Below are 16,141 nucleotides of genomic sequence, written 5' to 3' on the forward strand. Positions count from 1 at the left end.
ACCCTAAAAGAGACGAATGGGCAGGACCACACAGTCAAAGATATAAACAGAAAAGAAGACGGCATTTCCCAGGCTGGTAAATAGTGAAACGTAGAATATGTCACATATTACAGAAACTAATCACTAGAAACTGGCAGTCTTGAAATCAGATGAAAGACACAGATTCCAGTCAGACACGACAGTTTGCAGCGAAAATAAATAAATAAATAAACAGGATACCCCGCCTCGGAAAAGTGGTAAATTAATATTATTACAATATGAGTACAACAACGAGTAATATTGCACATAATTTTAAAGAGGAAGTCCTGTAAAATATTTTAAGACAACAACAAAAAATCAAATGAAAGTATGTATACTGTGCCAGAGACCTTTTGATCTCTCAAACATCTGTCATGTACATACGCAGACTGAAGCGACGATTGGAAATTTGTATCAAGGGTAGGATTTGAATCAGGGTCTCCTACTCAACGGGCACATACGCTAAGCACTACGCCACTGCGCCCCCGTTTCGTTCGATGCTGAGGAGCTATTCCAATACAGTTGGAGAGCCTCTGCAACATTGTTCGAGTTTAGGTGGAACATGAAGTGTGCCGAGGCGTGAGTGGGAACTGGGATTGAGGAGGGAGACGTGCTGCTAGGGTAGTCCGCTCACAGTGCCAGGGTGGCGTGTTGGTTGGCTCATCTGCCTCGTGAGCAAAAGACCTGGATTCGTATCCCGGCCTTGGTACACATTTTCATTCTCCGCTTCAGTCTGAATAAAAAAAATCGTTATTTTCATCGAAAATCCGATTCCACGTCACGTTAAGGAAGATGGCTCTGAAAGAGCAACTGTGTCCGTGTGATATTTACGGCCCTAGCATAGAGAGATGTCCCTATTGTCTCGTTTGTCGCGTCAATGGTAGCTCTCCTGCAACGCTAACGCCAGGCGACACTCGCGGTGCCTGTGGCGTGAGGCGGGAACGGGCAGTTTGTGCGGCAGGCCACGTCTGCTGAGGCAACGCTCCGTGTGCGAACAACACAGCGGCCGACCCCTTTACACGTCTGGCAGTGCCGATGGTCGTTAAACTCGCCGGCCCTGGAGAAGGGGTGCTCAGTGCCTACACACTCTCAGGCCCGTGGAAAGCCAGGACGGACCCTGAGCTACGAAAGCCCTAAAATATTTTTTAATAATTTTTAGTGTCAATTGAATTATTACTTATCAAACGTGCGCACAAATGCTCCAGATCAATAAAGAGATAGCTATTAATAAAGCGCCACTGAATGATGGTAAAGCTGAGTTCCCATGAATTATTTGCTCGTTGTAAGTCTTTTAACAACGCCTGTTCTACATCTACGTAAATACTCCGAAAGCCATCGTTCGGTGCGTGGTAGAGGGCACCATGTGCCATTACTACTCACTACTGTGTCCTACTCTCAAATACAAGTGGTGTTCAAAAAGGAACGGGAATTTTTGTTTTTCTTAAAAAAATTATTTATTCATCAATATCAACATCTCCTTCAAAGTAGTCCCCCCTTAAGATATAATATAAATGTGCCAGCGCTTTTTCGCCGGCCGGGGTGGCCGAGCGGTTCTAGGCGATACAGTCTGGAACCGCGTGACCGCTACGGTCGCAGGTTCGAATCCTGCCTCGGGCATGGATGTGTGTGATGTCCTTAGGTTAGATAGGTTTAAGTAGTTCTAAGTTCTTGGGGACTGATGACCTCCGAAGTTAAGTCCCATAGTGCTCAGAGCCATTTGAACCATTTTTGAACCAGCGCTTTTTCCAGTCGTGGGAGCATTTCTGGAACCCACCGTTCGCTATAGTGTTCAGCTCCTTTAGTGATTCTGTTTTTATCTCGTCAGTAGTAACGAAACGATGTCCTTTCATGGTTTTCTTCAGCCTCGAGAGCAGAAGGAAGTCACAGGAGGCCAGTCCGGCGAACACGGTGGCCGAGACAATATAACGGCTTTTTTTTTTGCCAAAAAGTCACGAACAATCATTGAGCTGCGGAAGGGAGCACGATCGTGATACAATTTCCACGAGTGGTTTTGCTACAATTCTGGTCGTTTTCCTTAACGACAGTTCGTCCGCCCCGATAGCTGAGTGGTCAGCGTGAGGATTGCCGTCCGACGGGCCCGGGTTCTATTCCCGGCTGGGTCGGGGATTTTCTCCGCTCAGGGACTGGGTGTTGTCTTCATCCTCATTTCATCCCCATCCGGCGCGCATGGCGCCCAGTGTGGCGTCGGATGTAATAAGACCTGCACCACGGCGCCCGGACCTGCCCCGCAAGGGGCCTCCCGGTCAATGTCGCCAAACGCTCATTTCCATTGACAGTACGATCGTAGGGCAGTAACTCATGATCCACTATCCAACTGTAAATGAAGAAAACGCTGAGTAGAACTGTCACATGTGATCGAACTTGTCGAATTTTTTCGGTCTTGCCTCTTTAGGCAGCTTCCTTTGGGACAATTAAGTCTTGCTTTCGACGTCATACGATGTTCCGTAACCTGTCATAACCTTCTTTTGAAGGTATGGATCGCTATTGATTTCATACAGAAATTCCTGCGCGATGTCCACTTGTCGTCGTTTTTGGTCGAAATTCAACAATTTCGAAACAAACTTTGCTGCTACACGTTTCATGCTCAAAACATCCCAGCCAAAGTATATCCTGACATCATGGTGGTGATTCTGCGATTTTCCAGATTCATTTTCTTTACCTCTTCCACACTGTCGACAGTAATAGATATGCTAGGTCGTCCAGGGTGCTCGTCGTCTTCAACGTCTTCGCGACGTTTATACCACTCGTAAACTCTTATCTTTCTTATAGTAGATTCGATAACATTTCAAAAGCAATGCTGCACTTTATTCCTGTTCCCAAGCAAAGTTTTAATGGAAATTCTTTGATCCATCTTTTACGAAAGCAAAAATTCACTGAGCACTCACGTAAAACCTTTTCGACTGTCAACAACAAACTAAATATTTAAAACAGTCGAAAATGTCTACATCAGGAACATGTGTAACAACATTAGAAATCGGCTGTATAAAGCCCCCAAAATTAAATTCGCGTCACTTTGTGATCACACCTCGTAGAGCGAGGTAAGAACAACCGCAAAAAAAAAAAATTAAGCACTATGGAACTTAACATATGAGGTCATCAGCCCCTAGACATAGAACTAGTTAAACCTAACTAACCTCAGGAGATCAAAAATGTTCAAATGTGTCTGAAATCTTATGGGACTTAACAGCTAAGGTCATCAGTCCCTAAGCTTACACACCACTTAACCTAAATTATCCTAAGGACCAACACACACACCCATGCCCGAGGGAGGACTCGAACCTCCACCGGGACCAGCCGCACAGTCCATGACTGCATAAGGACATCACACACATCCATGTCCGAGGCAGAATTCGAACCGGCGACCGTAGCAGCAGCGCGGTTCCGGACTGAAGCCCCTCGAACCGCTCGGCGACAGCGGCTGGCGAACGGCCGCCTACAAGCCTCTACACGAGCCCTAATTTCTCGCCTCTTATATTCATGGTCCTTATGCGAAATGTATGTCGGCGGTAATAGAATCGTACTGCAGTCAGCTTCAAACTCCATCTCTCTAAATTTTCTCAATATTGTTCCTCGGAAACAATAACGCCTTCCCTCCAACGATTCCCGTTTGAGTTCCCGAAGCAACCCCGTAACACTGGCGTGTTGTTCAAACCTACCGGTAACAAATGTAGGATCCCGCCTCTGAACTGCTTTGACGTCTTCCTTTAATATGACATGGTACGGATGCGAAACATTCGAGCAGTACTCTAGGACAGGTCGCACTAGCGCCCTGTATACAGTCTCCTTTGCAGATAAACCACACATTCCCAAAATTGTCCCAATAAACCGAAATCGACCATTCGCCTCCTCTACCAGAATCCTCAAATGATCGTTCCATTTCATATCGCTTTGCAACGCTATGCTCAAATAATTAAACGTGACTGTGACTTGCAGGACACTACTAATGCTCCATTCGGACATTAAGTCTCTATTTTTCCTATTCATCCGCATAACTTACATTTTTCTACATTTACAGCTAGCTGAAGTTCTCCTTCGACACTTTTCCGTACACCACAGCATCACCAGAAACAACAGTAGATTAGTTCCCACCCTGCCGCCGGATTATTAATGTATGTGGAAAATAATAGGGGTCCTATCACACTTCCCTGGGGCACTCATGACGATACCGTTGTGTCTGATGAATAGTCACCGTCGAGAACAATATACTGGGTTCTAAGGCTTAAGAAGTCTTCGAGCCACTCATATATGTGACAACGTGTTGCCTTCGTCAACAGTCTGAAGTTGGGCACCGTGTCAAATCCTTTCCGGAAATCTAAAAATATGGAAGCTGCCTGTTGTTCTTCATCCATAGTCCGCAGTATATCATGAGACAAAAGGGTAACCTGAGTTTCGCAAGAACGATGCATTCTAAAACCGCGGTAGTTGGTGAACGTGAGCTTCTCGGTCTCAAGGAAATGTTTATTCGAAATGAGAATATCTTTAAGGATGCTATAGCAAACCGATGTTAGGGATATTGATGTGTGATTTTGCCGATCCGTTTTTGTTTCCTTCCTTGCATAGTCACATGAGCTTTCTTCCAATCGCTTGTGACTTTGCCCTCTGTCCGCTCATTTTTTATCATTAGTTCTGTCGCGTGGTTTACAAGGCCACAGAGTGACGAAGGGAACTAACACCTTGGTCCAACAGTGACAGTTTCCTGTTGTGTACTATGTCGAGGGTCACAGTCTCGAATATATTAGATTAGATTAGATTCGGTTTTCGTTCCATAGAGCCAAAAAATGAGATGATTTTCGTTGGTGTGGAACATGTCAGAAAGTATGGCACAAAAACAAAAAACATTTAAATATAATACTTACTATCCTGATCATCTGTCAGGAGATAGTCGAAAATAAGTTAATACATTGCAGTAAATTAGGACAGCTAATATTTACAGAATTAACACACTGTCAGAATGAAACACTGTTATCCACTATTAATAAATTTATCATACGCAAAATACCTAATCTTGACTGTTGTGACCAAGTGTTGCCAAAACTGAAACCCAACAGATATTTTTACGTAAGCTGACTTAACAGTCTCTATTAAGATACTCATCTATGGAGTAGAAGGACTAACTTGCTGGACATGCACAGAAGTACGAATGGGGATACCGTACGACGGTTTCAGGAGAAGAATCGAATAGAATTTGATGCTCTGTAAGGACAGCCAAGCAAACTAAATGAAATAGAATGGAGATTTATTATAGCAAACGATAAGCGTAATCTTCAATGAAGTGCATTTAAAATTGAAATTCAGCTGCTGAAAGAATGTGGTAAGCTCGTAAGTGGAAGGACTGTCCCGCAGGATATTACAGAAGAAAAGTAATACATAACAGTGGCAAGGGAAAAGTCAACCGTGAACAAACCATAAGGCTCCACCTCATAAGAGAACACTTTAGTAGAGAGTAATACTGGTTAAGTGTTGTAATATTTTATGATGACAGAAAATTTAACGTCTTTTCAATAGAAGAAAGAAAGGCCAAACGACGACCTGTAAGCAAAACGTTTGCAAATTACTGAAAAAGACGGCGTGATAGTGTTTCGGTGTGGAGCTGCATTTCATCATCTGATGTGGGAGGGATTACATTACTTGAAAGATGGTTAAACAAGAAACGATATCACAATATCCCGAAGCAAATTTGGCGCAAAAGTGCAGAATGTTGTCAATTACATCTACAGTCAAAATCTTCCAAAATAGAGACCCGTAGCGCTCATCAGAACTTATAAAAGAGTGACTTCGTGGTAACAGTCCTAAAGTTATTCAGATACCACCCCAGGCACCAAACTTTAACCCGATAGAAAATTTATTAGAGTAAGTTGATAGAACTATTCACTGCTTCTGTAAACAGCACGAAAGCTGAAAAGGAAACTGAAGGAATAACAGAAAATAAATATACATTAGTAACAGGAAAAAATTGTTGATAACATGTAAGAGCGTTTGAAAGCATTATTAAAAACGGAATTTATGTCACGAAATACTGTGTTACACCATTATACCTGTATTCAAGAACAGTTACGGTGTGACTGTTTATTATCGACATTATAATACTGCGAAAAAAACAACATGCAAAAAACATTTGGCTTTGAGTAGCATGCAAAATGGATCAAACGACACAGAAACTGGATAGTAGCTGAACGACGATTTTAGTGTGATGCAAAACGTCGCGATTCTTCCTCTTTTTCACAATATCCAGGTGTGGAGTACACTGACAGCCCAATCTGGTCTTTAATCCTCTTTGTGAAGAGTGTACAGTTCAGACCGGAGACTTGGGGGATGTTTTTCGTTCCACGGTATTTGCACACTCCTCCGGAGTGACGTGAACATGAACCAGGACTTTTATTTCGTCATTTTCAGTGACTAAGTGTGTGGGATGTTCTCCACAGACACGACGCTGGGGGTGTCACTTCCTGATTCATGGGCTTGCACTAGACATTCGCCGGCCGGGGTGGCCGAGCGGTTCTAGGAGCTACAGTCTGGAACCGCGCGACCGTTACGGTCGAAGGTTCGAATCCTGCCTCGGGCATGGATGTGTGTGATGTCCTTTGAACTAGACGCTTTTGGAGCCGCAGGCCCACACGTGTACCCTTTATGACTGCACGACGTAAAGCTTTATGCCTCGCTTGGGCCCGTCAATAACGACTGTTGATGACTGGAAACATGTTGCCTGATTAGACGAGTCTCGTTTCAAATTGTACCGAACGGATGGACGCTTACGGGTATGGAGACAACCTCATGAATCTATGGAGCCTGCGTGTCAGCGGGGGACTCTTCAAGCTATTGGGGGCTCTGTAATGGTGTGGTGCGTGTGCAGTTGGATATGAGACCCCTAATTCGTAAAGATACGACTGTGACAAGCGATACATACGTAAGGATCCTGTGTGATCACCTGCATCCATTCATGTACATTGTGCATTCCGACGGACAACAGGATAATGGGACACCCCACACGTCCATAATTGCTACAGAATTGCTCCATGAACACTCTTCTGAGTTTAAATACTTCCGCCGGCCACGAAACTCCTCAGACATGAACATTACTGAGCGTATCTGGGATGCGTTGCAACGTGCTCTTCAAAAGAGACCTCCACCCCCTCGTGCTCTTACGGATTTATGGACAGTCCTGCAGATTCATGGAGTCAGTCCTCTCCAGCACTACTGCAGACGTTAGTCGAGTCCATGCCACGTCCTGCTGGGGCGTTTCTGCGTGCTCCCGGCGGCCCTACGCGATATTAGACACGTCTACAAGTTTCTATGGCTCTTCAGTTTATTAATAACGCGATCAGTTTCGTCCCTTCTTTAGTATAATTTTCCAGCCCCTATGCAAAATGAATGATAATATCCGATACTTAGTGAATTAGGACAGGTACCATGTATCTTTTCTAGTCTCACGGATTTCTATACAAACTGAATTTTGATATCCAAACCTGGAAATTTGGAAACTTGTGGTAAGGTTTTATGGGGCCAAACTGCTGAGGTCATCGGTCCCTAAGCCTACACACTACTTAATCTACCTTACACTAATTTACGCTAAGGACAACACACACACCCATACCCGAAAGAGGACTCGAACCTCCGACTGGAGGAACCGCCCGAACCGTGACAAGACGCCTGAGACCGCACGGCTAGCATCCGCGGCCCAAACCTGGGTGTATTACAACAGGTACCACGTACATTCACTGGTCTCATGGATTTCTGTATACACTACGGGTGTACAACAGACAACAAGATAGATGGCTGAAGTGTACCCATCGTGCAAACAGAAATCTATGAGATCAGTCTTAGTGCACCGAGGGTTAGATATTCCCAATCATTTTGCATATAAATCCATGATATCAGTGGATATACATAACACATGGCCACAACTAGCACCACCTGCCTGTACATCACAGTTTCGGGGATTCGACACCAGCAGGAAGACTGGTTTTTTCAAACCACGTCCACTTGAACGCACATCACATTCAAGGCATGGGCAGAAAACCACATTTTTTGATAACAGAAGGCGACGCAGTTTATAAAATGGCATGAAAACTTTTTCCCATTGGCTACCCCAAAAGTGTAGACTATAAGGTCTCGATTGCTGCGTCAGACAAGTACTTTGATGAACAAGTGAACGTGGCTGCCGCTCGTTACTTTTCAGATTACGTCGACAACCTCATCAAACTTCTAAATAGTGGGTAGCTGATTTACAAGGCCTGACCAGGCGTTGCAAGTTTAAATGTGAATGTGGAAGACACTGGGGGAGACGCCGTGAATCGAGACGCTGTCATCCAGAAAGCGCCCAACTCTAGAATCAGTGAATAACTATTAAAGTAACCAGGCCCAAGTTTGAAGTAAGTGTTGGAATTAACTGAGCCACAGGACTCTTCCGACAGTGCTAAGGTAGGCTTTTACTCTACTCGCATTTCTGTGGTGCAAAGTAGAGCTGATGGGCAAACAGGACCAGTTCACTCGCCGCTACATTTCAAATCACAGCCTGGGCAGCGCCGTAGACAACAGCAGCAGCGTGCCAGGCCGTGTTAAGCCTTTCCCTCGGTGCTTCGCGTCACACAAGCGGCAGGCGTGTCCCTGCCGTGACGCGAAGTGTTTCCATTGCGGCAAGCATGGACACGTACAGTGTGTTTGCGAAAGGGAAATCACATACGCAATCTGTTCCTTATTCTAAGTGTCAGTCTGCGAATGTCATCGTAATATGTTAAGAGCCAACTAGTGATTGTCATGATGCCAAGTCAGTGTCAAAATCAGTCGAAGAAGTCTCCGAACCCTTATCTCACTCACGACGAAGAAACAAACTTTTTAACTCTGAAGATGCTAGTTGCAAAGTGCACATGCAATTAGATACGTGAGCTTTATTGACAATTTCGAACAGACGTGCGTATGAACTGTTATTAACGCATAAACCGTGCAAGTCACAGACAACGCTCTCAGCTGAGAACGGCAATGATGTCCCAATTCTTGTCCGGTAGCTGAGTGGTCTGCCGGCACGGTAGCTCAGCGTGTTCGGTCAGAGGGTGTAACTACCCTCTGTAACAAAAAAACTGAGTCAACGAATCAACGATCAACCTGAACAGGCGTCATCGGACGTTCACCACGAACAAATTCAACGAACAATCTAGAACACAATGAGATAAAAAAAAGTGGTCAGCGCGACAGATCGTTAACCCTAAGGGCCCGGGTTCGATTCCCGGGTGAGTCGGAGATTTTCTCCGCTCCGGGACTGGGTGTTGTGTTGTCCTAATAATCATCATCTCATTTCCACCGACGCGCAAATCGCCGAAGAGGCGTCAAATCGAAAAGACTTGCACCCGGCGAACTACCCGACGGAAGGCCCTAGTCGCACGACATTTACATTCATTCCTATTCTTGGTGTTTGTAGACTGCCTGCCATTTTTCGCACTGTCACAGAGACATTTCCGTTCACAGGGTGTGTTCAAAGCACAGTCAGTACATTTTTGGTATTGATTCAGTCGACCTTTTTGGGTTGCAAATTCAGGGCAATGTGTACTTTCTGTGAATTCTGCGCCTCACGACGGTGCTTCAAAACTTTGGGCAAACTTTAGTGAACTTTCTCAGGGCCGCTTAGACAAATCAACCAGTTTTGAGGCTCACATCAGAAGGAAGGAAAAGGCGCAACCTCGGTTTTATCGGGCACGGGCCGTCCGTCATGCAATTAGAGATCAAGTGGGGCAACAATTTTCAAACTGGCGGGACAAAGTTGTAACCGCTTCAGTAGCAGCTAGACAGTGGGTAACTACTCTTGTAGTGATCAGGAAATCGTGATGTATGCTGATTTCAAGCCAACAGTTCAAATGGCTCTGAGCACTATGGGACTCAACTGCTGAGGTCATTAGTCCCCTAGAACTTAGAACTAGTTAAACCTAACTAACCTAAGGACATCACAAACATCCATGTCCGAGGCAGGATTCGAACCTGCGACCGTAGCGGTCTTGCGGTTTCAGACTGCAGCGCCTTTAACCGCACGGCCACTTCGGCCGGCCAAGCCAACAGTGAATCCTCAGTGATTGACTCATTTGTATTACCACGGCTTGACGAACTAATGGATAAGCTAAGCGCAGGTCGTTTCTTCTCTAAAACAAACTTACTGGAGGTCTATTTGCAGATTCCTTTGAATGAGCAGTCTAAAAAATTTTTGTGGTCATCTCCCACTTGCGGTTATTCAAGTATTTAGTTTGCCCTTCGGCAGTGCTTCAGCGTTTGCAATTTTTCAGCGCTATCTTAAACAGCTGACGGTGGTACAATGCCTCCGCGCACGAATTGTTAGGATAATATTGTGGTTTTGGGAGATACTCCCGAGGTATATCTCTGTAATCTGAAAAGTTTATTTAAGGTCCTCTCTGCCCCTGGTCTCAAGTGAAATAAAGACAAATGTTACTTCTTTCACACTGAAATCGAGTACTTAGGCATCAACACTCAAGGTATCGCTATCTCATTTTACTGCCATTCATGATATCCCAGCATCTCGCAACATAATTGACTTCAAGCAGTACTAGGAAAACTAACTTACTATGTCAAACTGCTTTTCAGCGAATGAAGGACACGTTATGGAGTGGTAGTTGTTTCATAGATTTTGATCCCACTAAGTCAGTGATGCTAGTGATCGATGCTTACTCATGCACGATTTGTGCAGTGCTTTTGGACATAGTTAGATTTATGAACAGATCGACTGCTTTTGCATCTAAGCTCGTGACCAAGGCTCGGTGCAATTATTCCCAACTAGAGAAGTAAGCCCCTGTCATTATACAAAATTCCACCAGTATCTTCATTCCACCAGCCACTGACATCGTTGTTCAGCTTTTCCTAACCAGTCCCACCACATACAGCGCAGAAGCTGCAACGCTGGTCTTTGACATAGTCTAGTTACCAGTATGAAATCATTTACAGACTGGCAACCAAACATTCCAATGCCTACACCTTCTCTCGTTTACCAGCTGGCAACGATACGGTGTTCGCCAAATATGTGCAGGACCATGAAACTCTCGTCGGATTACCCATTGATCATAACAGATTTATCCATTTTTTTACTGGTAATCAGGTAAGCTGTGGTAAAATTTTTATTTTCTAAATAAAACTTATTTTTAGAAACAAGTAACTTATTTCGTTAAATTTACGTTGGTTTGAAATGTTGGCTTACTATAGAAATTGGAAAAAAACGTTCAGCATTGTTTTAATAATAACTCCCACAATTAGCAACAAACACATGACAAGAACCGGTACAGTACTGCAGACAGTAATGTAACTGTTGCCGTGTGGCGTTGCCTATTGGACGGTACACCTGTACTTACAGTGTGCAAGACTTACCGACGTCTGTTCTATACGATAGTTCCTCACTGTCGCCCTCAGACATCAGTTGTATTGCAGAATGGCATCACCCCTAACTTGCAAATATTTCATGAAGTGTGGTAACAATGAAGTACAATGCTACATTTGCTTTAAATAATTAAAAACTGACGAGGCACAATAAGCTTGCAACATCTCATAATGAGAAATCATCCACAACATTCCTTGCAAGGAAAGTTAAATTTGATTGATATATCTATAATTTTATTGACGTGCTATAAACTTGGGGTAGCAACTGAACCCTTAATTTTGTGCTTCAGCGTGAAAAATTCATACCGTCCAAAAATTACTATGCAGGGAAGTCACCAAGTGATGTTTCGCTCTTGCCTTCGCTGCACCTGTCTCCTTCAGTTCTGAAATCTTTGTTGTGGACAACACCCCTGGTTTCTGGCGCAGCCTCAACCCCATATCGATCGTAATCTCCCACTCCTTTATCTTCATTAGACTTTGTCAATCATTGTTCGATTGACTGACTGACTGATTTTAACAGGGTAGCTAAAGTAGCTTAGGTCTGACCCGCCACCGCCCGCACCGAAACTAGGTTTATTGTGCGGTATCGCTCCCTGTATATCTAGTAAAGCCAACCAGTGCCCTTAAATAGTGTAAGGAGCCCCTCTACCAGTTTTTTGTTAGACACAATTTCTTCAGGTCTAGTTATCCCGAAGATTCTGTATCTTTTACTCTCCAATGCCATGCGTTCGAAGATTAGGTGTGATGCAGTTTCTTCACCCTCATCACAGATCCCACATTTAGGGTCTTCTTCCGTTATACCCATAGAGTGTAGGTGTTTTTGAAATTCCCTTGGGCTGGCCATCAGTCCAGTCATGAGTTTAATCTCTTTCCTGTTCGATCCCAGGACTTCAGGGTTTCTTTTAAAACATGGCTTGGACATCATTACCTTACTATGTTTTTGTTTATGGACCTTGGTCCAATATCCTGCGTGCTGTTTCCTAAGCCAGTTCCGTAGTTCTAATTTGATCATAGCCTTGGTGATTGTCAGGACAGGTTCCGGTCCAATAAATGGAGTTGTTGCCCACATCCAACCCAATCTATCGGCTTGTTCATTGCCACAGGGTAAGGAGGTTTTGGGAGGGGAGGGAGGCAAGGATGTGGTGTTGTTCGTGAGAGAGACCACACCCGACGTGTCTTGTGTCGGCACTAGATATTCCTAGTACCTCCTAGCTCCACCAGAGCCCTGTGGCAATCTACAACAATCTTTGATCTTGTTGCAGGAGCTGCCAATGATTTTAGGGCTGCCTGGCTGTTTGAATAGAAATAGACGCTACGGTCGCTGTAGCACCTATACATTTCTCCTCCACACATGCCCTGATGGCAGTAATTGTAGCTTGGAATACAGAGGCCAGTTTCCCTAGAGAGATGATGCTCTCCAGTCTTGGCTGAACCTCGTACACCCCTGCCCCAACGCCTTGGTCCATTACCGACCCATCCGTGAACCAAACGATGTCCCCCGTACGGTATCGAACTGTTTTTTCCCACTGCTCCGTACTTCCAATAATTTTCATTGTTTGAACTGGAAGTAGCAGGAATAAAAAGCAGAAAACTGGTTATTTCATAAATCTGTTATTTTGAGCGATTGCAACAGTCAGATTAAACTGGAAATGAACCAATGTGACCGAAAACAACTTGTTTCAGCGATAACCGCCATGTCTACAACAGGGTGCCATGCTGCTTCACTTGGATATTGATTAATCGTGTGTGTTTGTTCCACTGTCTCTGCAGAAGGAAGTTCGTGTTTTGCAACAAGGCCTTTGGGGCATACTGCCATTGTTCGTGGGTCGGGGTGGACTCAACTCATAGATTGATCTTTGGTCAAGGCGGAACACCCTTTGGCAGAGGTTACACATTGTTTCTGCGGGTCTATTTTAGAACAACCGTTGGCTAATTGTTATGGACGCTTATAGCAAATTCCCATTTCTGAGGCCGATAAAATCGACTACAATGGCAAATATCATGAAAACGGCCTCATCAGTTGTCTGTATCGAAGGTCTCCCAGAACTGATAGTCTCAGATAATGGACCAAAGTTTATGTCGTCAGAGTTAAGCAAATTTGGAACCCCAACTGAATTCAACATGCGACAAGGACACCGTTTCTCCCGCAATCTAACGACGAAGCGGAGCGCTTTGTAAGAGCACTCAAGCAGCAAAGGGACAAGTTGCGTGTCTCCCGCAGACGGGAGCAAGCTCACCTGATTTTCCTGTCCTCATTCTCTTCCCAACCAAGCAACAGCAACTCGCCTGCGGAACTGCTGCATGGATATCAACAGAGAACACTGCTGCATCTGCTGTACATCCCACGGCAATCGGCTCTTCCCCCATGGAGCACTAAATTTAATGTTGATGGCCATGTGTTTTTCAGAGTCTCTGGCAGAAACAGATCCTATCTGTCTCGTACAGGGGTTGCCTAGGCTGCATCAGAATCAGCTCAGCTCCTGTTGCCTGTGTGCTCCTGTTGCAGATTTCTCGGTTTCAGAGACGGAGCCCTATGCCATCTCGCAGCCCCAGTTGCCATGGGTTTCACGGAGCCAGCGCTGGACGGAGAGCCCAGGTACGCCTACGTCATTACTGAGTCAGCAAGTCACAGAGAGCTGGTCCTCTCCACCCTGCAATTTTTCTGGACGCATTTGAAGACCCATTGGTCGGCTTTGCGTCGTTACCAGTTCCAGAAGATGCTCCATCCGGGGGCGCAGCTATACATCGCATGACCAGTTTCCTGGCCGGGGTTCCCTGACATTCGCAAGGTGAATGTTGGGCTGTGGGGAGCAACTTGGTATCGACCACAGTTCCAGCACCTACCTCCTTAGTGGTAACTGGACCCACACCTTCCCCCACTGTCGTTACCAGCAAAGCCAAATACACAGCGATGGTAAGGAGGTTTTGGGAGGGGAGGGAGGCAAGGATGTGGTGTTCTTCGTCATAGAGACCACACCCGACATGTCTTAGGTCGGCACTAGATATTTCTAGTACCATCGAGAGAGGCAGCCACTCAGCAATCGGCGACCGCCAGCCAATAGTTACACCAAGGACATGCTGTCCCGACTGGCACGGGCAGCACGGCTATCAAAATGTATCAGAGGCTGGTGCAAGCCACCATCAGTCCCCTTCAGTATTGTGAATAGTCGCCCTCTGTGTGATTACAGTATTATAGACTTAACTCGATTTTGACACTTTGTATTGGACCAGACTGCACTAGCGTTCTGCAGTCACTAGATTACGTTAACGATTTTTACCTTTCTGCCTATACAACCGAAGCATCACTACGGGATACGGGGAACTTTTGCCATTTCTCCATCATCTTCGTGATGAACATGCTGCTAACACTCGCTTCTTTCGAGGATTGCATGCACACGTTCCTGGTTTGACGAACGCTCCGGCCCCCTAATGCACCTCGACTGCCCCGCCAATCCTGTAGGCAGTGTTTGGGACTGAGCCGTGGCGCTCAGTGCGAGGGTACGCTTTCCTTCGGCAAGAAGATCTTTGCGAGAATTTGAAGAGGTCGAGTGGAGAAACTAGCCGCGAGAGGTCGGGGTTGAGACGCGAACGAGGAGACGCGTGCGGTCGGCGGTCGCGAAAGGAAGTCGAGAAGAGTGCTGTGGCCCCGATAGGGGTGTGGAGACCGGCCCGGGATCAGTCGGCTGGTGCTGCCTTGGTCGGCTACGATTATCCTACACTGACGTGGTCTGCGGAGCTGTGATGTGGTGGCCTCGTGTCGACTGATGCCGCTGTGTACGCTGCCCGATAGCACCAATTCCGGAGATTGAAAACGGTGAGCGTTGCTACTCATCGGACAATCCAAGGTGTAACGACTGTTTATATGGCGGCGAGTTTAATCAGAATCTTTTATGAATGTCCCTTATGTATGGAGCTTAATGCTTGGAACTGCGTATACTGGTTAAAGGTCTCACAAGTGTAGTAGGCTCAAGCATACGTTTGCATGTGACTTTGTCGTATAGCTTGGTCAGCTGAATTACACTACTGGCCATTAAAATTGCTACACCAAGAAGAAATGCAGATGATAAACGGATATTCATTGGACAAATATATTATACTAGAACTGACATGTGATCACATTTTCACGCAATTTGGGTGCATAGATCCTGAGAAATCAATACCCAGGACAACCACCTCTGGCCATAATAACGGCCTTGATACGCATGGGCATTGAGTTAGACCTTGGATGGCGTGTACAGATACAGCTGCCCATCCAGATTCAACACAATACCACAGTTCATCAAGAATAGTGACTGGCGTATTGTGACGAGCCAGTTGCTCGGCCACCATTGACCAGACGTTTTCAGTTTGTGAGAGATCTGGAGAATGTGCTGGCCAGGGTAGCAGTCGAACATTTTCTGTATCCATAAAAGCGCGTACAGGACCTGCAATATGCGGTCGTGCATTATCCTGCTGAAATGTAGGGTTTCGCAGAGATCGACTGAAGGGTAGAGCCACGGGTCGTAACACATCTGAAATGTAACGTCCACTGCTCAAAGTGCCCTCAATGTGAACAAGAGGTGACCGACACGTGTAACCAATGACACCCCATACCATCACGCCGGGTGATACGCCAGTATGGCGATGACGAATACACGCTTCCAATCTGCGTTCCGCGCGATGTCACCAGACACGGATGCGACCATCATCTTTCTGTAAACAGAACCTGGATTCATCCGAAAAAATTACGTTTTGCCAT

Source organism: Schistocerca piceifrons, chromosome 7, assembly GCF_021461385.2.
Source record: "Schistocerca piceifrons isolate TAMUIC-IGC-003096 chromosome 7, iqSchPice1.1, whole genome shotgun sequence".
Classification (NCBI taxonomy): Eukaryota; Metazoa; Arthropoda; class Insecta; order Orthoptera; family Acrididae; genus Schistocerca; species Schistocerca piceifrons.